At 44.9% G+C, this 23,036-nt stretch overlaps 1 long non-coding RNA gene across 1 annotated transcript in view; it reads left to right on the forward strand.

Moving 5' to 3' along the window:
• The window catches only part of LOC119869543, a 45,735-nt gene that overhangs the window by 13,998 nt on the left and 8,701 nt on the right, over positions 1-23,036 (forward strand). Inside the window, exon 2 of the long non-coding RNA XR_005371532.1 lies at positions 21,221-21,339. This is a non-coding gene — a long non-coding RNA (uncharacterized LOC119869543). The remainder of the gene's footprint in view (positions 1-21,220; positions 21,340-23,036) is intronic.

Raw genomic sequence — 23,036 nt, forward strand, 5'->3', positions numbered from 1 at the left:
AAGAAATTGAAGAAAACGCAAACAAATGAAAAGACATTCTATCTCATGGTTTGGAAGAACAAATACTGTTAAAATGTCTATACTACCCAAAGAATTGGGTAGTACACTACATTTAATGCTACTTTCAAGATTCTCTCTTTGGCTTTAGCTTTCAATAGCTGAATTATGATGTGCCTAGGTATTGATATTTTTGCATTTATCCCATTTGGAGTTTGGTAAGGTTCTTGGATTTTAATGTTTCCCATCAAATTTGGCAAATTTTTGGTCATTACTTCTTCAAATATTCTCTTTTCTCTCTCTCACCTCTCATTTGGGATTTCTATTATGTGCATGTTGGTTTACTTGATGGTAGCTCACAGTTCTTTGAGGCTCTATTTTTCTTAATTTTTTTTTTTCTGTTCTTCAGATCAGATTATCTCAATTCACCTCTCTTCAAGATTGCTGATTCTTCTATCTGCTCAAACTTGCTATTGTGCCTCTTAATGAATTTTTTTTTACTGCAGTTATTACACTTTTCAAATTCAGAATTTCTATTTGGTTCTTTTTTTATAATTTCTGTATCTTAAATCTATATTGCCCATATGGTGAGACATTGCTTTCAAAGTTTTCATTAGTTGTTTAGACATAGTTTCCCTTATTTTTATTTTTAAAAAAGATTTTACTTATTTGCAAGAGAGTACAAGTAAGGAAGGACAGAGACAGAGTGGGAGAGTGAGAAGCAGATTTCCTGCTGAGCATGGAGCCTGGTGCAGGGCTTGATCCCAGGACCCCAAGATCATGACCTGAAACAAAATCCAGTCAGATGCTTAGCCGACTGAGCCACCCAGGTGCCCCTATTTTTTTAAACATATTTATCATGGCTGATTTAAAATATTTTCCTAGTAAGTCCAACATCTGGACTTTCTCAGAAGCAGTTTTTATTAACTGCTTTTCTTTCTCTATATGAGCCATACTTTTCTGTTTCTTTCATGTCTCCTGAGTTTTTTGTTGAAAACTAGATATTTTAAAGAATATAATCAGCAACCCTAGATATCAGACTCCCTCTCCCTAGCATTTTGTTTTGTTGCAATTTGTTTTGCTATTTGTTTAGTGATTTTCCTAAACTAGATTTGCAAAATCTGTATTTTTTGTCATGTGTGGCCACTGAATTCTTTGCCCACTTAGCTTAGTGGTCAAGTGGTGATTGAACAGCTATTTCTATAAATTCTCTAGACCAATATATCTTTCAGACTTTGCTGAGGGGTTCTGTGTGCATGTTGGGGCTCACTATCAATGCTCCAGGAGTTTACATCTCTGCCTTAGCCTTCATTACCTGCTTTCAAAAAGCCTCAAGATCAGCCAAAGTGAGAGATTCGGGCCTTCTCAGACATTTAGGCATGCTCACAGCCCTGCACATGCTTGTGGCCTTCTAGATTCCTGTGAATATGTCAGGGCTTTCTAAATCTCCCTATGGACATCTCATTCTGCAGCTCTTCAAGTTTTTGGTTAACCTGTTGTTTGCCCCAATTATCACCACCTCAGGCATCTGTGATATTAAACAATTGCTGCTGATTATTTTTGACAAATACTCCAGAAAAAAGGCTGTTCACGCTGAGTGAGCTCTGACTTGGAGAGCTATGTATTCCAGGGAGCCAGACAAGTCAGACAATTCTTTGGGAATGGAGCTTTTAGGAGATCTCCAAACCCATTCTGACCCCTCCATTTGCTATTAGATTGCTTGTTTCCACAATTAAAACAGTTAACAAAACAAAACCAAAGCCAAAACCAAAACAACCTCAAAACCAAACCAAACAAAACCAAAACAAAACAAAAAAAACCGCCCAGTTACTCTTTTTCAGGACTACTGCAGAGCTGTGAAGAAGAGATGGAACTAGGACAAGTTAAAATGCCATAAAGCTCACTGTTCTTACCAGGATTCAGCTGTTTTTCTTGAATAAATGCTCTTAGAATTGTTGCAAGATTTTGCTTAATTTCCAAACTGTGACAAAGTTGATTTTAACAGTTTATTTTTCCAGTGTTCTTATTGCTTTTATGGAGAAGTGGATTTTCAGAGGTCCTTACTCTACCATTCCAAAAACTGTCATCATACCACTATTTTATGAACATCACTTGATGGGGCACTGTCAAGGCTCTGGAAGAGGATGTGGGACTCAAAATGAGCTACATTTACTATTTTGGAAAATCATGTCACCAATGGCAGTTCTGCATGTAGTATTCAAGTCACCAGTTCAACACACTTGAATCAGTCTATATTTGTACTGTCACATTTATGGAGATGTTTTTTCTAAGTGTGAGCCTGCAGTTACATTAGGTCTTCTGGAGGTGTAGCGGCCAAGGATTTTTATGTCAAACTATTTTTCGTAAATTTCTTTTCCTTTTTATTTCCCTTTTATATTGCAGTTAAGGTATTATATTATTATTCTGCATTAAGTTGATTGTTAAACTAAAAATGTTTTAATTGAGGCATTATATATGGTAAAGTACATAAATCTTCGTGTATGACTCAGTGAATTTTTTAAAAAGATTTTATTTATTTATTCATGAGAGTCACAGAGAGAGGGAGAGACATAGGCAGAGGGAGAAGCAGGCTTTCTGTGGGGAACCTGATGTAGGACTTGATCCCAGGGATCACAACCTGAGCCAAAGGCAGATGATCAACCACTGAGTCACCCAGGTCCTCTCAATGAATTTTTTTAAGCAACAGTACTCATTTAATATTTCTCACAGTTTCTATTAGTCAAGAATTCAAGAGCAGTTTGGTTGGGTGGCTCTGGCTCAGAGTTCCTTGTAAGTTGTAGTCAGAAATCATCTGGGACTGCAGTCATTTGCAAGATTGGGGCTAGGGGATTTACTTTCTTTTTTTTTTCAGCTCTATTGAGGTGTAATTGGTATACAAAAAACCTGGACATAATACATACAATTTGGTGATAGGATTCACTTCTAACAGTCACTTCTAGCTCCTCAGAGCTGTGCTTTCCTTAGTGTCTTCAAGAGCAGAGAACACTGTTTATAATTAGCCAAGCAGTAACCCCCACCACTGAGCTAACTCCAAGCCTCATCTGCTTGCTTCTCTGGAGGTTTTTAAATAGACAGAGATGTGTTAATGGCATAGGACATTATCTATCTCTCACAGTTTTGGCAGGAATATGGAAATGTGATTTAAAAAAATAATACTTGTATTCTTAAACAACCACAATTACTTATTAATGGTATGTGTGTACCTGTTGGGCACTGCACAATTTCTCAAACCATGGAATGAAACTAGACATTTCCATCCGCATTTCCTGTTCTATGTTGACTTTTGCACAGTACTTCCTTTTTATTTTTAACAAAAGAAAAAAAAGAACACTTTGCTTTCAGTTTTGTACATTACTAACAATATTCCAAAGGATGCCTCATCCATATATTCTTGTTCATGTGTGGGATTGTTTCTCAACAGTATATTAGAATCAGAATTTCTGGCTCACAGGGCATTTACATTTCCATTCTTACTGGGTAACACTGAATGGTTCTGCAAGTCACCGTACTAATTTATACTCCTACCAGGCTCACGACCTCAGGCAGATCCCTCCCCTGCTGGAAGAGATGGCTCTTTCACATCTACAAGTTGTCTTCCATCTCAAATCAAATAACACATGTGACGGGGTTATAGTCAGTGAAACGAACATATGTAATATTATCGATCATTTAAAAATCTCTAAAATAGGGACTCCTGGGTGGTTCAGTGGTTGAGCGTCTGCCTTTGGCTCAGGGCATGATCCTGGAGTCCCAGGATCGAGTCCCGCATCGGGCTCCCTGCATGGCACCTGCTTCTCCTCCCTCTGCCTGTGTCTCTGCCTGTCTTTCTGTGTCCCTCATGAATAAATAAATAAAATCTTTAAAAAAAATCTCTAAAATACATGGCAGCTGGGTGGCTCAGTTGGTTAGGCGTCTGCCTTCAGCTCAGGTCAGATCCTAGAGTCCTAGGATGGAGCTCTGTGTAGGGCTCCCTGTCTCAGTGGGGAGTCTGCTTCTCCTGTCCCTCCCCCTGCTCATGCGCTCTCTTTCTCTCTCTCTCTCTCTCTCTCTCAAATAAATAAAACCTTTAACAATAAATAAATTAATTAAATAACACTCTCTAAAATTCATCTTACTGGAGGCCTAGCAAGAGGGGTTTGGCTTCCAGACTCGCTATGTGAGTAGAACCCCCGGCTCCAGAAATAAAAGCTTCTGGAGATGGAAGCAACGTGGGCCCAACTTCAGTCCCATCCTCCGTGTTGCCCTCCTCCTCACCAACACAGCCTAGGCCGTGAAGACAGACACTCTCCGCTGCACAGAACTGCCTACCTGGCAACACTGCCTTGACGACCTGCTGCAATTCGGTGGTGAGAAAGGCTAAGAAGAAGCTAGTGCTCATCAGCATCGTAACATTCCAGGTGTAGCAGAGCCCCACTACATGGTGGGGACCCTGCCTGCGTGGGTTCACCTGTCCAGCTCTGCTTAGCTATCCATGATGGGGAGAGAGCATGTCCATAGTATAAATATGTTCAAAGGCAAACCAGAGCAAAATGGTGCAATAAGCTTCAGAACTTCCTTTCCTCTGTTAATGACTCTCCCTTCTTCCTCCTCCCCCTGGGGCACTCTTCTGGATCAGAACACCTGAGTCAAAGGAGGATGTCCACACTCACTTTACCCTAGAGGATTTCAGTTTGGTAGCTCATTCCCTAGAGGGCCTGCTCAGCTCTCCATTGGCCTGTGTCCCTCTTTCCTCTGGGCCCTCAGAGTCTTAATCACAGTGACGTCACAGTGCGTTCTTCTCTTCCATGATTTGAAGAAACTTGTCCTTAACCAGGGCCTCAAACTTTTTCATATTGCTCCTTTGAGTTCACTGATAAAGCCACTCTCACTAGGCACACATAGCCTATTTGCTGCAAGGCTTGCCTGGATTTCAGCTTAGGCGCCTTCCTCACTGCACCTTTATGCAGTGCACAACCTGTACAACTGTACAGAGAAGCCCCATCATCAGCTGCTCTGTTTTATTCACCTCGATGCTGCCCATTGCCTTCTTTTCTGCCTGATAGCAATGAACATTTGTTGACTGAATGCAATGTGGGCATGCATAGATGGATGGATGAACCACATGTTCGTGTGAGTCACTGCGGTGACTTATAGGCTAATAGGCAGCTACCTAAACCACCTAGATACACCATGAGCCAGGAGCATTGGAATCACACACACAAGAATATGTGGTTTCATTAAGGAGAGAATCTGTGTTATTCGTATGTAAACCCACACTCTTGTGAAAAGGGGCTTAGAATCTACCAACTATTCCGATCACGACTAGGCACTGGCAATAGGCTAAGCCCTCTGAGGGAGATGAGTGATGTAAGATATGCCCCTGCCTTCACGGGTGGCTCATCTAGCTGAGGAAGAAGACTCACTCGGGGGATGCAGCTGTCCGTCAGGACATCTATCAGCGAATCGCACAAACTAAGGGCAGGTGGCACCTGTGGCCGCTGGAATGGGCAGGACACTTACACATGCGAGTAATTATGGGCACGGACCCAGCCAGAGGTCAGGGCAGGCTTTCCTGAGAAAGTGACCCATGAACACCCATCAAGGGCTCTCCAGGTGGAGTGGGAAGGGAAGCGCTTTCCACACAGAGGGTGTGACTCATGCCAGTGCTCGGTGCTGGAGGGCGTCATGGCAAGTCTGGAGTCATACTTGGGGTGTAGGGGAGGAGCCTGGCATGCGGGGATGCTGGAGAAGCAGGGAGAAACAGACCATGAAGATCCCTGTTGGCCATTTAGGGCACTGGCCGTTCTCAATCCTCCGAGCAGTGGGACCCTAATGCAGGGTTCTAAACAAGAAGGCGCTATGCTCAGACTTGTGTTCTGAAACTCTCACTTTTACTCTTGCATGGTATTAAAAACAAGGCAACAGGCACAAATGGAGTCGATTATGCTGAGGCCTCCTGGTGTCACCAATTGGAGACTTAACTAATTAGTTTCAGTTCTCCCAGGAACGGAGTCTGAAATCAGTCAGCCAGGAATCACCTGGTCAGTAGAGTTAGGTAATCTCCCTGATAGACCGCTGCCATCCCCTAAAGGGAAGTAACTTTTCAAATAACAACCAGCTCTTCTGCCTGGCATTACTCCCTTGTTCCTGCTCCCCTCTGCCCCTAAAAGACTCGCTTTGTACAGCTCCTCAGAGCTCCTTCCCCTCTGCTAGGTTGGATGCTGCTCCATTAGAATCGAATTTTGCCCAAGTAAACTCTCGAAATTTGTACTATGCCTCAGTTTACCGTTAACAGTGCTAGGGGCAGGAGAGGGAACTGAAGGGGACCCTGAGAGCCCCCAGACACAAGGAGCAACCAGACGTGGGTATCTGCTCAGCCCCTGGAACTCTCCGCTCTGGCGCTGCCTCTGGAGGTGGTGGGTAGGTCACTCTGGGTCCTGGCTGTGCAGCTTCCTAGTCCTGAGCTTTCAGACTTCATTTGAGCAGTTCCTCTCTTGGGACTGGGTCCCAAAAAGCACCAGAGTCAAACTGGGTCCCACTTAGAAACTGGACTGGATCCCACTTAGAAACCAGACTGGGTCTGGGAACAGGCTGGATTGGATTTAGATTCCAGACTGGGTTTGGGGTCTGACTGGATCCAACTTAGGCTGGACTGAGTCCAGTGCGAGGCCTTGGGGACATAAGGCAGGTAAACCTTACCAAAGAGAATCCAGAATTTCGGTGTCCAATGTGGAGAACTTTTAACCTACGCAACAGCTTATTGATTTACGAACTGGCCTAGAGCAAAAGGGGTCTCAGCCAAGCATTCACCATAAGGAGAAGCGGGAAAATTATTTTTCCTTCGCTATAGTTTCTGGGGACCAGGGTGAGAGCTGCGGGGACACTGCCCTCACTGCAGAGCCTGCAGACGGGATCCTGGGAAACCTGGCAGGAGCCCTCAGAGGGTGAGGATCCTTACCAAAGTCGGCTTTCCCAGGTCCCTATCTGAAGTGCCTGCATGAGAGGAGAAAGTGAAATTTCACAGGGTCCCTTCCTTTCCAAATTCAGATTGGAAGGTAAACGACAGGTGTAAGAATTCAGTCTTTGGATTGTGATCCATCCATCTGTTTCCAGGTATCCACCAACCGTTGGTCTTTCTCTTTTCAGGGACACTATTGCTTTCTCGTGGGTCTCCTCTTGTGTTCTGAGAACTTGCCTTGGCAACCTTTGGGTTGGGAGCCCCCAAAATGGGGCAGATGGAAATGTGGGCTGTATTCCACTTGCAGCTGGTCCTAAAGAGGGTCACCAGCTCTCAGGAGAATTGTCTAAATCTTTCTTCTGCTTATCTTAGGGAGGGGGGTTGCATCTTGGGAGGGTAGTATCTTTTGTACTCTCTGGGTGCCCCACTGCATCTGCTCTGCAGGGTAAAATCTACCTTCCTTCGTTTAGAGTATGAAGCTTAATACAATCTGACTCCACTCCATTTCTGTGATTTCTCTCCTGCCTCTCTTCCCCATGCACATACCCACGTCTCATAATGAATGTATGAATATACCTAACCCTGCGTGACAGCTTTGACCGTGCAACCATGCAACCAAGGACAATATCCTATGGATGATGGTGTAATGGGATGGGAAGAAGCCAGGTCCCCAGCTGACCTGATACAACTGGGCAGCCCCAGCAGTCTGGGCTCCTCACCTCTACAATCATCTCTTGTGTGAAAAATAAAGTGAATCTTCTTTAAGCTGCTCTGTGTGTGTGTGTGTGTGTGTGTGTGTAGATATCTCTTTGCTTAAATAGCAGCTTAGCCTTTTCCTAGGCAGACTAGGCAATGAGCTTCTCCAGAGCAGAGATGAAAGCTCTGTCATCTTCTTACCTCCAGCACTCAGCACTGCACCTTCTAAAAATATTAATATTCAATAAACCTCTCTGATTAAGGGGGCGCTTGAACTGGGAAGAACTAAAGCCATAAAAAAGTGAATTGGATCAAATCAGAAGTGCCTGGGATGTCCTAGCCAGGGACTGGGATTTCACACTGTCCACATTTTGGTTCTGTGGAAAGCTGTAAAGTAGGGGGAAAACTCTGCACGTCCAGGCTTCTCTGATGGGTGTTCAACACAGCAGCTCAACTTCTCAGACACAGGAAGGAATCCAGGAGGCAGCCCTTAAATACTGCAGGTTACAAGCAGGAGGTGCTAACCACACTGGATACGTGACATCAGCTGCAACTCCTCTGGGCCGATCACTGTGATGAGCTCTGTGGCGCCGATACAGCAAATTTCAGACACGGTTCCCCATGTGGGAGTTGTAGGTTTTGTGTTTTTTGCAGCTATGTTTCTGTCCTTTGATCTTGATAAGCCGTAAAAATGCCTCTCCGACCCCTTCCCTCTTCCTGTGATTCTCTCTTGTCCATTTGCATGACTTACGGTTCTCTCTTTCCACCAAAGGAGTTAGTTACCATGGCAATGTTGAGTTATCTGAGCCAACTTGTGACTTTGAGTTTTAAAAACAACAACACATTGGGGTTGGGGGGTAAACCACAATCATACGCAAACTAAACCCAAACAAAACAAAAGCCTCAAACTATCATGAAAAATCAGCAGTCCTCCCAGATGAGATGGTGCAGCGGTGAGGGGGGGCATGGGGGGGGGAGGGATTTTTCGCAGTTCTCCGTTTTGAGAGAAGACGTTCTAGTTTTCCGACCCCGTCTGATCATACCCGAGGGCCCTGTGTGGCCCCTGCAATGATCGTTTGCCCTTTAGCTTTGGCTTCCAGGAGACAATACTAGTTCCCTTTAGCGACTGCATAAGACTGTGCTTTTCTGTGTGCCGATGCTATATCTGAGTTACTTATCTTTATTTTATGCTTTTGTAAGCCACCTCAAATCTCTAGCACAGATATAACCATTAGAATGAATGACCCAAATAAAATCATAGAAAGGGGAGCTCCCTCTGCCTGTGTCTCTGCCTCTCTCTCTCTGTGTATGTCTCTCATGAATAAATAAATAAAATCTTAAAAAAAAAAGAAAAGAGAAAGGGGAGCTCTAAATGAGTGCGGGCCCTTAGGGAAGGGTCTGTACATGGACTCTGTCACCCTTTCCTTAGAACTCCTGCCTGGGTCTGGAAATAACAAAAGGACTATTTTTTGCGTTGGCTTTCAAAATACCCGGTGGCCTCTCCTGGTCGCTAGCCACCCCCTTCCCTCTACCCTACGTTGGTCTAACAGGGCACCAGCACTCCTCCTCCACACGGCACACCAGCAGGAAACCCAATTGTGTGAATGTCTGAAATACAGGCACCTGGCACCCTGGAAGCAGGAGGGTGGCCTTTACTAGAATGGATTGTGCAGAGCTTTTTAAGGTGAGGGGGAGGGTCTCCCACAGTGAATTAAGTTACAAATTGCAGGCAGTGCAGCTAGGAAGGGGCTGGGGTTTTCTGCCCAAATGTTGAGATCTGTTTTGATGGCCGCAAAGTTGCTTTTCTGATTCCCTGCTTCCAACCGCTAGACAGGGAAGCAGAAGGAGCTGCTGCCACTGGTTCACGAGGCCAGGCTTTCAGACATGGGCATAAGGCTAGAATGAGGTCTTCCAAGTAGACGTCCAGCTCCTTTCATGGATTCCCAGACTGTTCCTGGGCAGGCAAGCAGGGCTGCTCTAGGAGATGGTCCAGGCCCCCAGGGTGCAGGGTGCCGCTGGCTCTGGGGGCTCCATGCATGGGCCTCTCACCTCCTGCTCAGCTGCAGCAAGCAGCTCAGCACTGCAGGTCGGCAATGCCCTAATGCAGGGGGCTGTGGCAGAACCAAACAAATATTTAGAAAGACCAATAATGAGAATGATCAATTACTGTCTGGAGCAAGGTGTCTGTCTATTTGGGCCCTGAGGCCACGTGAGCAATGAGGTTGGGAGGGATAATGGGGCTTTGGGGTTGAGTAGGAGGCCCCAGTAGTTTGCCAGGGGCTCAGAGCAATGCTGCAGAGCTGGAGGACCGTGGTTGTGCATGTCAATATGGCATTGACCTGGCTGGGCCTCCATAGGCCCTGCCTCACCCTGATGGAGATTCCAAGGGTTGTGCTGGTGGTGGGGAGAATCAGACCCAAGTGTGAGGCTGCTGGTGTTGTGTATGTGCAGATGTATGTGTGTGTGTTAGAAAGATGTGTTTACTCTTAGTCCAGGAAAACTTCCCTGTCCCTTGTTGTTGGGGGAGAGAACTGAGAGGAGGGAGGTTTAGTTAAGCAGTTAGACTCGAACACAAAAACATGAGGAAGGGGGATTATTTCCCAATGTCTATGGTACTTCGACGAATGGATAAGAACTCTTTCCTGTCTATCACAGAGGTTGATCCCTGGGGAGGGGTGCATGTGAGCATGTGGGGGTACACTATGGAGGGATTGACAATCAAAGAGAATGAAGGGAAGTTCCTATAAATAGGGCTGAAGTAAACTGCCCAGGAAAGGGCCCCAAGCCAGGGCCCAGTACATGCTGGATGGCCATAGAGAATTGAGTGGCAGAGAGACAAGAGGAACGGTCAAGGTCAGGACAGCTAACCCTCTATTTCCAGATCTCACCACATGTCCTAAGACATGGGCCTGCTCTCCTCTAAGCAGAATGAGAGAAATTGAATATGGATTGTATATTGGATAATATTGTATCAATGCCAAATGTCTTGGCCATGACAATGGTATGGTGATGGTGCAGGAGAATGTCTTTGTTCTTAGGAGCTCATGCTGAAGTATTGAGGGCTGGAATTTTCTGATATCTGCAACTTTCCAGGGGTTCAATAAAAAGAAAGGAAGAGATATGGGAAGTATTAATGCAAATATGGCGAAACAACAATTGGTGGATCTCAGTCAAGGGCATAGAGAGGTTCGTTGTATCATCTTTCAGTTCTTCTGTACACTTGAAATTTTTAAAAATAATGTTAAGGGACATGAATTATTGGTGCATGACAACATGAATTAATCAATATGCTCACTAAAGGTGAAACTAGACACAAAAGAGTACACACTATATGATTTTATTTGAAATTCTAGAACATGTACAACTCTATGGTGGGAAGATGTCAGAACAGTGGTTGCCTGAGTGTGTGTGTGGGGGGGAGGAGGTTTGACCAGGAAGGATCATGAAGGGACTTTCTATATTTCTGCAGGGGTTTGTGTTATGCAGATATGAGGTATTATTTGAAACTGGGCAGATGTACACCTAAGATTTGTGCATTTAACGATATGTAAAATTCATATGAAGAAGGGAAAAATGGTTTAAAAAGAGTTGGGGAAAATACTGAATAAGGGTAGAGTGTGGTTTGCCTTGGATTTCTTACCTTTTGGGATAATCCTCGGCATCTTTCCCAGTTTCCCAATATGGTTGGGCATATTTTGAATGCTTCATCTTGAGGGTTCAGGAAGAAGGTATCATTGCTCCAGTTTTGGAAGTTCCCAGGCTCAGAGTTGGTCCCCAGGTACTCAGTCAGCCATGGGTCCAATGATGTAGTCACACTGGTGACTTAGCTCTGTGTGGTGTGGTAGCCAGCCTCCAAGATGGCACCCAGTGATCCTCACCTCTCAGTTTTTGTGGTTCTCTTTCACGCTGAATAGGGCCAATTGTGTAACCAATAGGATATCACGGATATAGTCTGTGACTTCTGGGACCAGATCATAAAGGACACTGCAATGTCAGCCTTGCTCTCTCTTGGATCGCTTTCTCGGGGGTGGGAGGACACAACCCTATGGTGGCTAGCAAGGAACCGAGGCCTCCTGCCAACAGCTAGGATCAGTACTCCAGCTGTTCAAGTGAGCTTTTTGGAAAGTGGATCCTTCCGTCCCAGTCAATCCTATGACTGCAGCCCTGGTGGACGTCTGGACTGCAACGTCATGAGAGATCCTAAGCCCGAATTATCGTGAAAATTCCCTCCTAAATTCCTTACCCACAGAATCTCTGAGGTCATAAATGTTTATCATTGTGTCAAGCCACTAAATTTTGAGGTTACGCACCAACAGATAACTAATATAGAAAGTGACACTGGGATCTTCAGAGAACACGCAGGCACCTCTAGGCAGGTGTGGCCTGCCTTCCTGTGGTGAACCACAGGAGCTTTCCCTTCCGCCCACAAACCTCATCCTTCTTCCCGTTTTCATTCACAGCAGCCCAGGGGGAGACTGAGAAGCATTTTCTCTTGCCATTCTGCCCCATAGTTGTACTAAGAGTCATTAAACTTCTTCAAGACTCTGCTCTCTAGCACCGTCTCCACCCTCGTTCCACCCCACCTCCACAAGAGAAATCATCCCTCACCACACACTCCCCTGAGGACCTCATGGCACTTCATGGCACCACCAAAACCATTACCTGCTTGGACTTGAGAGGTCCCCAGGTCTCCCACATTGGAAAGTTATTGCCAACATCCCACCTACATTTTCCTCACCATCCTTGAGCCTCTCATCTGAGAAGAATCTCTGCATTACAGTTTTTATGGCAGATGCAATATTCTCCTTTTTTTTTTTAACGTTTTATTTATTCATGAGAGACAGAGAAAGAGAGAGAGGCAGAGACACAGGCAGAGGGAGAAGCAGGCTCCACGCAGGGAGCCTGACGTGGGACTCGATCCCGGGTCTCCAGGATCACGCCTGGGCCAAAGGCAAGTGCTAAACCGCTGAGCCACTCAGGGATCCCCAATATTCTCCTTTTAAAGGAAATTTTAGTAAAATATTTTCTTCATAAAAGTTATATAAGGTCATTTTAGAAAAATAGTAAAATACATACAACAATCCCTGTGAAGAAGGGTGGCCATGTGTGTGTCCTCAAAGCAAATCCGTATTAACTAATTTAAAAGAAATGAGGTGCTGAAGTAACTTATTTTGTCATAGCCAAAGCTTTGAAATCAATGTAGTTCAACCTGGAGACTTTGTGTATTAAAAGCATATTTAAAAAAAAAAGCATATTCCCACAAACAACAACTTAAACCTTCTGGAAATAATATGGACACAGATAAAAGGGGGAGAAAGTGTTCCTCGCAGTCTTCTTTCTGACTGACCTGTCTGATTGGACTACTTTTGCCCTCTGCCTTGAACATGTGATCTCGGTGGACACCCCTGGACACCTCATTGCCCCTCACAGTGAGAACTATCGCCCCTTTCCTCATACAAGCGCCAGAGCTCTGCTCAGACCCTCTGAGGCCACAGCCCACTGTATGTAGTTTACAGGGGCTGCCATAACAGAACCCTACAAACTGGGTGGCCTAAAACCCAGAGATGTATTCTCTCACATTTCTGGAAAGCAGAAGTCCCAAATCAAGGTGTTGGCAAGGATGGGTTCCTTCTTTGGGGCTCTGGGGAGAGTCTGTTCCATGCCTCTTTCCTAGTCTCTGGTGGCTGCCAGCAATCCTCGGTGTTCCTTGGCTTGTAGGTGCATTCCTCCAATTTCTGTATCTTCTCATGGCATTCTCTCTCTCTGTCTCTGTGTCTTCTCATGGCCTTCTTACAAGGACACCAGTCATTAGATTTGAGGCCTGCCCTAATCTAGTATGACCTTGTTTCCCTGAATTACATCTGCAAAGAAACTGCTGGGAAATAAGGTCTCATCCCGAGGTTCTGGGTGGATATGAATTTGGGGGGATATTATTCAATCCCATGCACAAAGGTTCAAACATCACACATTTTAACCATCAGCAAGGATAGCACTTGGGTTATCACCAGTGGATTAGAAATCCCTACATCATGAGAAATAAAGGCAAAGAAAGAGATCAAGAAAAGAAAAGCTTTAAATTCAGTCTCTGCTGAAACATTAAATAAATTTTATGGCGCTCCCAGGAGAGCATGGATGAAATTGTTGCTGTCTCGCTGCTTGGAGAAATCAGAGGAAGAGTTCTTTGCAGGAGGATACATTCTAAGACATGGGTAATGAAAGCAAATCTCCTGGAAGCATAAGGGCTAGATCACAGCTAATTTAGGCAAGAAAAAAGTGCAATGAATATTACGCAACCTATAAAATTGTCTTTAGGAAGAGTTCTTCAGGACACGGAGAAAGGCTTATGCTCTAAAGCTAACAAAAAACCTCCAGCATTCAAAATTGCATTGGCAGCATGAGCTCAACTATGCAATAAAGAGGAGACATTTCCAGAGAATAAGGCTGGTGCCAACTGTGAGGTGGAGACATGGACACAGAGGGCGATTGCCTTTTATTTCACACAATTCTGCACTGTCTGAATTCCTTTCCCCAGTGATCATGTACTTTAAAAAAAAATAGACTTTTAATTTGAAAACAGGGTTAGATCCACACACAATCTGCAAGAGTAACGCAGACAGTTCCATATATCCTGTATCTGGTTCCCCTATTCGCTAACATCTTACATTTGCCATAAATAACGAACCAATACTAATGCATGATTATTATCTAATATCATTCTTTAATGGGATTTTAAAAGTTGTTTCAGCATATCCCCTTTCTGTTCCAGGATCCCATCCAGGAGACTAGGTTACATTTAGTGATCACATCTTAGGCTCCTCTAGACTATAACATTTTGTCAGACTCGTTTTTGATGATCTCGACCGTTTGTGGAGTTCGGGTCAGATATTTCACAGAGCGTCCCTCGGTTTGGGTTTGTCTGATGTTTTTTTCGTGAGACTGAGGTTTTAAGTTTGTGGGAACAAGACACACAGAACAAGACACACAGAAGTTAAGTGCCATTCTCAGTGTGTCACATCAAAAGATAAATTACTTTTTTAATGAAACAGACCATAAAATGTATTTTCCATGAGGATCACACTAGAAAAAGAACAGTGCTGGACTCTAGAGTGTGGATTATGAGGGTTTTCTTAATAGTTTTCTTTATGGTCTTCTATAAAAAGTACAAAATACATTTTATAATTAGAAAAAGAATTAACAAAAAATCTGGCCGCAAATAGCCAGGAAGGTCCGCAGTGGCTGTGGGGACAGGGGAGGGAGGGAGGGGGCCGGGCCTTGTCTGGCAGGGGAACAGAGAGTGTCAGCGTGATGGGGAACACACCAGGGCCTGGCTGCGTGCTGGGAGCAGTCAAGATTACTAATGGCAGGACAGAAAGTAACAGCAACAAAAGGAAGGCGAGGGCCAGGCTAGGAAGACAGCACTAATGAGAACATTGAGATGCATTCCAGGCGAAAGGGTAACCCAAAAAATGTAAGCAAGCCTGGAGCTGAGATTAGTTATAGCCAAATAAGTCATGCAGGATTCAGAGGGTGCAGGCGGCCGGTGGAAGCTCGGCACCTCCGCGTCTCTGAATCCGGCAACGTAATGCTTTGTATAAATACTGACTTTTTAGGGAAGACAGAGAGGAGCCTCCCTCTCTTTTCCACGGTAGGGATTAAGAAAAGTTTATTGATTTTTAAACAGGCTGTTTCTAATCAGGGTTTATTTTAGATCTAATAAAGCTGTTATTATTTTTTTCAATTAGGTGCGGAGAGGGGAATTCAATGTCAATCTGCATAAAGTATTCTAAATTGCTTTGGAAGATGTTATGGTGAAACTAAGATTGTAGATCGCATGTAAATCCCAGGGCACTGGTCCCATAGGGATATTGTACTAGAACCCTTATGTTGCCCCAGCTCTTGGTTCAGCGTTAAAATAGCAGGGCTGGGGCGCCTGGGTGGCTCAGTGAGTTAAGCATCTGCCTCCAGCTCAGGTCATGATCCTGGGGTCCTGGAATAGAGCCTGAGTTGGGCTCCCTGCTCAGTGGGGAGTCTGTTTCTCCCTCTCCCTTTGCTCCTTCCCCTGCTCTTGCTCTCTCACTCAAATAAATTAAAAAAACATTTTTTTTAATGTCTGGGCTGGGGTGCTCGGCTGGCTCAATCGGTGGAGCATGTGAACTCTTGTGAATTAGAGCTCCACCTTGGGTGTAAAGATTGCTTAAAAATAAAATCTTTTGGGGGCACCTGGGTGGCTCAGTTGGTTAAGCATCTGCCTTCAGCTCAGGTCATGATCACAGGGTCCTGGGATTGAGCCCTGAGCTGAACAGGGAGCCTGCTTCTCCCTTCCCCTATGCCCCTTCCCCCTCACCCCTGCTTGTGCTCTCTCTCCCTTAAATAAATAGATAAATCTTTAAAAAAAAATCTTTTTGAAAAAATAAAATAGGGCAGCCCTGGTGGCTCAGCGGGTTTAGCGCCACCTTCAGTCCAGGGTGTGATCCTGGGGATCGGGATCGAGTCCCATAGAGGGCTCCCTGCATGGAGCCTGCTTCTCCCTCTGCCTGTGTCTCTGCATCTCTCTCTCTCTCTCTCTGTGTGTCTCTATGAATAAATAAATAAAATGTTTAAAAAAAAAGAAAAAAGAAAATAAAAATAAATAAATGAAATGGCTGGGCAGACGGGTTGGTGTCCATATAATGGGGTATATGACCATAACTTTCATGGAAAGCAATCTTTCAGTTATGATTGGCAAACTTCTATTCATGTTTCAGGACCCAAATCAAGGGTTCTGTGAAGTCTTCTCAAGTTCTCTCAGGCATAACAGGGACTTTGTCCTCTGTTTCCACTATGTACTGTTGGTAGTAGTTTTCATCATTGCATTGATCATGTTGCACCACCTCATTAGTTTCTGTCCTGGTCCCCCAGTAGACCGTGCAGCATAGAGACTAGAGGCAGTAATATATTCTCATTCTGTAGTCCTTTCTCTTCCAAAGTAGCTCAGTTACTAAAATATAGTAGGCACTTAGATCCACTTTTTACCCCTGAGTCACAGACCAGCTATATACCTCTGTAGATCTGATTTGCCTAGTTCCACCTTCATACGTGCATGTAGCTGATTCTTGATTTGCTAAATTTGTAAGGGTTTGTTGAGCATGTCCTATGGGCTTACTTTCTGCCCTAGGATATCTAAGGGTTATAAAAGAATGATGTAATCTTGCTGCTGTGTAGCCCTTAGACTTTAAAGAGTTCAATAGACTAAAATATTGCAAAGAGAACAATAGAAGGATGTATAATTATAGAAAAGTGATTCTAAGTGGCCCAGTGCATGATAAAGGTAGCTCCTGGTATGGAAGTGAAGAAGAGAAGAGTTGGCATTATTAGGACGGACTTGGCCAAGGCACAGAAGATGGAGAGAGTTGACCAGATGGAAGAAATGAGGGAGTGTGCTTCAGATTTGCAGAACAACTGCCCAGGTGGGGCTGAGCTCCAAAGAGAGCAGACGGTAAGGAGACCAGCCTGGAATTTCCCATTAGATTTTGGAGCTGTTGGGGTGAGCATGTTCCTGACTCACCAAGAAGCTGGGCACTGAAGCCAGAAGCTGGGAATGAACCAAGTCAAGCTGAGGTGAGGGATGGAGCATCAGCGTGCAAGCTGAGGATGGTCTCAGAAGCAGGATCTGGATACACAGAGGGGATGGATTCAGGACCATGCGCATTGAGAGGATCTGGCCTCACAGGTATCAGAGGCCCAGGAAGCCATGGAATTCCGTGGATTGATGTGTCCCTGCTACACTGACCTTCCTTCCTGCTCCTTTCTCTGAGAAAGAGTTCTGTTCACTAAAATGCTTAAAGGCCCCACGCCACTCCTGACAACTAGGAAGGGGCAGTAGGAGAGGAAAGGAGAAATAATTCTGAACGGAGGGAATCAGGGCAGCAGTATGGCCCTCGGAGAAGACTTTGATGAGAACTGTTAGCATTAGCACTGTGCATTTCGGCAAGTTGCCTGACCTCCCTGAAACTTAATCTCATTTGTAAGACCCGGATGCCCATCTGTATCTTACAGTTGTTCTTAGGACATAAAGCATAGCAGGCACTTTTGGCTGCAAGAAATCACGACTCCCTGGGATCACCTCAAGTGTGTGGAGGGTGGTGGGCAGACACAGCTGGGACTCTCAGAGCACCTGGAAGTGAGCCTGGGACCAAGAGCAGCTCTGGAGGAAGGGGCACCTCTGCCCATTCAAGAGAGGTTCAGCGGCCCGCCTCTCTGCTGTTTATTCACCACATCTGTCTTGAACACCAACTGTGTGCCAGTGTGGGTGCTGGGGATGCAGCCTTTCCACACCTCGCTTGGTCTCTGCCCTTGAACGTACCCAGTTCTCTATCTGTGGATAAACCAGTATTCTTTATATGCAAATGACTGAAACCCAACTCAAAGTAGCTGAAGGAAAGGGAGGCTTTAGTGGGTCATAGTGTAAACAAATCCCAGAGAGGCAGGGGTGCGAAGGGAGGAGAGGGGGAGGTAAGGGAAGAATGAGCTGGTCTCAGGGTCACCTGATCAAGTTCACCAGAGAGTAGGCTGAGATTTAAAAATAGCTGCAAATATCCTCCAAAGAGATAGTGCTTTAGGCCGGAGTAGTGGGAGGGACACTCACAGGGATCAAGATACCTTTTTCTTTCTATCTTTCTTTTTTTTTTAAAGATTTATTTATTTATTTGAGAGAGAGAGAGTTGGGGCAGAGGGAGAGGGAGAGAATCCCAAGCAGGCTCCATGCCCAGTGCAGAGCCCACTCAACACGGAACTTGATCTCAGAACCCTGAGATCATGACCTGAGCTGAAAACAAGAGTTGGATGCTTAACCGACTGAGCCACCCAGACACCCCTCATTTTTTTAACATCCCTTTTCTTTTCCAGTTTAATTGAGGTATGTCTGATTAAAAATTGTACATATTTAGGTCGTATAACATGATTTTTTAAGCGTGTACAATGTGATGCTCTAATATACCGTACGTATGCATTATGAAAGGATTATCACAATCACGGAACACATCCATCATTCACATAGTTACCGTTTTTGTGTGAGTGATGAGAACACTGAAGATTTACTTTCTTGGCAGATTTCAAGTATTTAGTACAGTATTATTAACTATAATCACCATGCTGTACAGTAGATTCTCAGACTTACTCATCTTACAACTGAAGGTTCATTAACCTAACCAACATCTCCCCATTTCCTCCACCCCTAGCCCCTGGCAACTCTATTCTGTCCTCTGGTTCTATAAGTTTGACTTTGCCAGATTCCACATATAAGTGAGAGCATATAGCATTTGTCCTTCTGTGATTGGCTTGTTTCACTTGGCATAATGTTCTCCTGGTTCATCCATGTTGTTGCAAATGATAAGATTTCCTTCTTTTCATAGCCGAATAATATTCCATTGTGTATATGCCACATTTTCTTTATCCATTTATCCTTTGAAGAGGATTCCTTTCTCTACTCCCAGATCTGCCACTGATTAATTACGTGATAGCGTTTATAACATTGTTAGGGCTTCATCTGTTAAATGGGCATAACGATCACCTCGCTTTCTAGCATACAAATGCCATTTAAGTGCTGGGTGATATTATTCTAAAAATATCTGCAAATTAGCAGTATGTGCCCCTCAGCATACTAAATACCTCTGTACAAAGACTCACATGGGAAGAAAAACACTGATCAATATTGACACCTGATAATTTAACCTATTTGAATTCAGGATCATAGCTGGGACCACTGACTTCACTGACCCCTGGCCCTCAATGCAGGTTCCTGAGCCAGTGCTCAGGCAGCAAGTCATTAAAGAGTTTAAGCAATTCCCTCCCTTCCTGTGGGGTTTAGGGATTCTGCACCCCCAGATGACCCTGGGTTCCCATCTTGGTCCCACCTGTGCTTGGTAGCCAACCCCATGGGATGGAGGAAGAGGGTGTCCAGAGCCTCAGAAGAAGCCCAGAGATCCATCACCATAGGACAGGGCTTCTGAGTGGTTCTTGCTAATACAACTGCTCAGGAACCATAATTCTGGACAGGGGTCTAAGATCCACGCTCAGGATCATCAGATGGCCAGATTTCTGGGCTGTTTCCTCCTCTCCAGGTGGGAACCTGCTACCACCTAGAACCTAAATGAGGGCTGGGAGCTGACCCTCTGTCAGTGGCCCAAAACATCCTCCCTCTCCTATTTCACATGGTGGGCTGAGCCTAGACCCTCTTCTCCTCATCTGCTATTTTGCCAGAAAAAAAGTCCTGCCTAGGGGCAGCCCCGGTGGCTCAGCGGTTTAGCGCCACCTGCAGCCCAGGGTGTGATCCTGGAGACCCAGGATCGAGTCCCATGTCAGGCTCCCTGCATGGAGCCTGCTTCTCCCTCTGCCTGTGTCTCTGTCTCTCTCATGAATAAATAAATAAAATCTTAAAAAAAAAAAAAAAAAGTCCTGCATTGGCCTTGGGTTTTAACAAGTTGCTTTACATATTTGTTTTTTGTCTATACTTATATTCAGATGTGATTTCTCCCATCATACCTCTCCAAAGTGCCAGACCCACTAGTATTTTATTTTATTTTATTCTTTTATTTTTTTATTTTTTTTTTGACCCACTAGTATTTTAATAGTGTTCTCTAATTTAGAATCCCTGCTCTCATTTTAAATTTACTGAGGATCCACATAACAATAAAAACAATAAAGCAGACCATATCCGTAGGGCACCTGGCTGGCCCAGTCGGTAGAACATAGGAGTCTTGGAGCAGTGTGAAGAAGAGGTGAGAGCAACCTCCAGACCGGCCAAAGCCTGCACACTGCTGTGTCCCCGCATCCAGTACCTACATCCCACTGCCAATGCCACCAGGCTCAAAAGAAAGGCTGAAGGGGAGGCTAAAAGAGATAAAGCCAAGGTGAAGAAAGAGCCACAGAGAAGATCCGCAAAGTTATCTGCTAAACCTGCTCCTCCATAGCCAGAGCTCACACCTAAAAAAAGACCACTGCAAAGAAGTGAGAGAAGGTACTCGAAGGAAAATCAGGAAAAGTTGATGCTGACAAGGATGGAAAAACTGCAGAAAATGGAGATGCCCAAACACACCAGGCACAGAAAGGTGAAGCCGCTGGACATGCCACATGAAGCGTGCATCTTTGTGGTGACTGTACAGTTTAAAATACTGCTTTTGGGGATCCCTGGGTGGCGCAGTGGTTTGGTTCCTGCCTTTGGCCCAGGGCGTGATCCTGGAGACCCGGGATCGAATCCCACGTCGGGCTCCCAGTGCATGGAGCCTGCTTCTCCCTCTGCCTATATCTCTGCCTCTCTCTCTCTCTCTCTCTCTGTGTGACTATCATAAATAAATTTAAAAAAAAATTAAAAAATAAAATAAAATACTGCTTTTTATCAAGTTCGATTATACATGAAAAAGGAACATATGAGTCTTGATCTTCTTGTTGTAAGTTCAAGCCCTGCATTAGGTGTAGAGATTACTTAAAAATAAACTCTTAAAAAAAAAAAAAAAGACCACTTCCCGTGTGCCCAGCACCGACCTAAGTGCTTGACACCCTTCCTTGAGGCCCATGATCTCTTCCTCTTGACAGGTGAGGACACTGAGATGCAAGAGGTTAATCCAGGATGGGCAGCTGGTGCATGACAGAACTGGGATTCTGACTACAGTGGCCTGATCCCAATGCCTGTGTTCATGACTCTGATGTGACAGGTGAGTGGCCCACAGAGGTAAGCAGATGTGTGGAGCGAGCAGAATCACAGCCGAGTTCCCACTGTGTCATGTATTTTTGAAGGTTTTATTAAATTTCCCAGTTACATGTGAGTTTTTTCCTCTAGAAACCAAAGGGCCATTCTATTCCATCTTCCCCTTTGCCATCCATACTTGACAAAGTTCTGCTAGGAACCATGGGAAATATAAAGCATAAGTAGACACAGCTCTTGCCTTCAAAGGGTTTTAATACAGAAGATGGGTGGGGGATGAAGTCAGTGCTGAATGAGGCTTTAAGCACGTTTCTTGGCTGTTTCCTCTTGTTGCCAGAAGTAGCCCAGCTCAGGTTATTCTGCTCAATAGCTCAAATTGTGGAAAGGCCTCGAATTCAACAGCTGATGGCTAGGTTTTAGGAGTACACGGTCTTTGTGTGTTTTAAGGGGCAAGGATAAGACTTGAGAGTAGGGTGATGCTGTTCCTCTCAATCACCGTGAAACATTGCAATCTGCCCCTGCCCAGGGATAAGTTCTCCTTAAAACTCCTCCACGGAGGAGACTAAATTTTAGCTCTGGTCACCAGAGAAGCCATTCCACATCCCAGTCCCTCTGACCTGCCTCAGAGCTGTTGTTAGGCCCAGTGTAGTAAACCTTTATTGAGGACCCACTGTGAACTAGAGAGGCAGGGGCAGATTGCAATGTGAGGGAAGGCGGGGGGTGCAGTGAGGGTGGTGTTGAAGGTCCAAAGGGCATGGTGTCTGACTTGGAAGGATTTGTCACTGAAATGGGACAGTTTGTGTATTTTTTAAAGATTTTATTTACCAAAAAAAAAAAAAAAGATTTTATTTACTCATTCATGAGAGACACACAGAGAGAGGCAGAGACATAGGCAGAGGGAGAAGCAGGCTCCTTCCGGGGAGCTTGATGCAGGACTCGATCCCAGGACCCTGGAATCATGACCTGAGCCAAAGGCAGACACTCAACCTCTGAGCCACCCAGGTGCCCCAGAAGGACAGATTTGTCAGTAAAAGCTGCTCAGTGCAGTGGCAGAGGTCCAGAGAAGACCCTGTGAGAGCTCAGAGAGGGGGTTTAAACCGGTTTTGGAGTGTGGTATTAGTAATGTGTGTATATGTATGTGCATGTACAGGTCTCTCTCTGTTTCTGTGTTATGCATCTATGCGTGTCTGTGCATGTCTGAGTGTGTCTGTGTGTGTATCTTCCTTGAAGACAAGATACCTGACCTAAATCTTGGAAGGAGATTCCAAACCAAGAGAAGTCATGAGCAAGTGCACAGAGGTAACAGGTGACATGCAAAGACCCATAAACTGGGCTGTGAGGTGGGGAGGTCAGGAGACAAGGCCTGTCAAGCTTAAGCTTAATGGACCTACACAACTTAAGATACCTATGAGGGGTTAAGTTATGCTGTTAGGGAGCCAGGGGTCCTAACTCTGAGAGGTTTTACATCACCATTATTTTTTATGATTTTATTTTTAAGTAATCTCCACACCCAGTGTGGGCTTGAACTCACAACCCCAAGATAAGAGTCCCATGCTCTAAGGACAGAGCCAGCCAGGCACCCCACAATATTTCTTTTTCCTTCTAATGGAAACATGTTTTCCTCGGCCCTCTCCCATGACCCATCTCCTGCCGGCTCGGTTGTCCAGGTGAAGACCCTGTATCCACTCAGTGGGGGGTTCCTGTTAT

This window comes from Canis lupus, chromosome 16 (assembly GCF_011100685.1).
Source record: "Canis lupus familiaris isolate Mischka breed German Shepherd chromosome 16, alternate assembly UU_Cfam_GSD_1.0, whole genome shotgun sequence".
NCBI classification, from domain to species: Eukaryota; Metazoa; Chordata; class Mammalia; order Carnivora; family Canidae; genus Canis; species Canis lupus.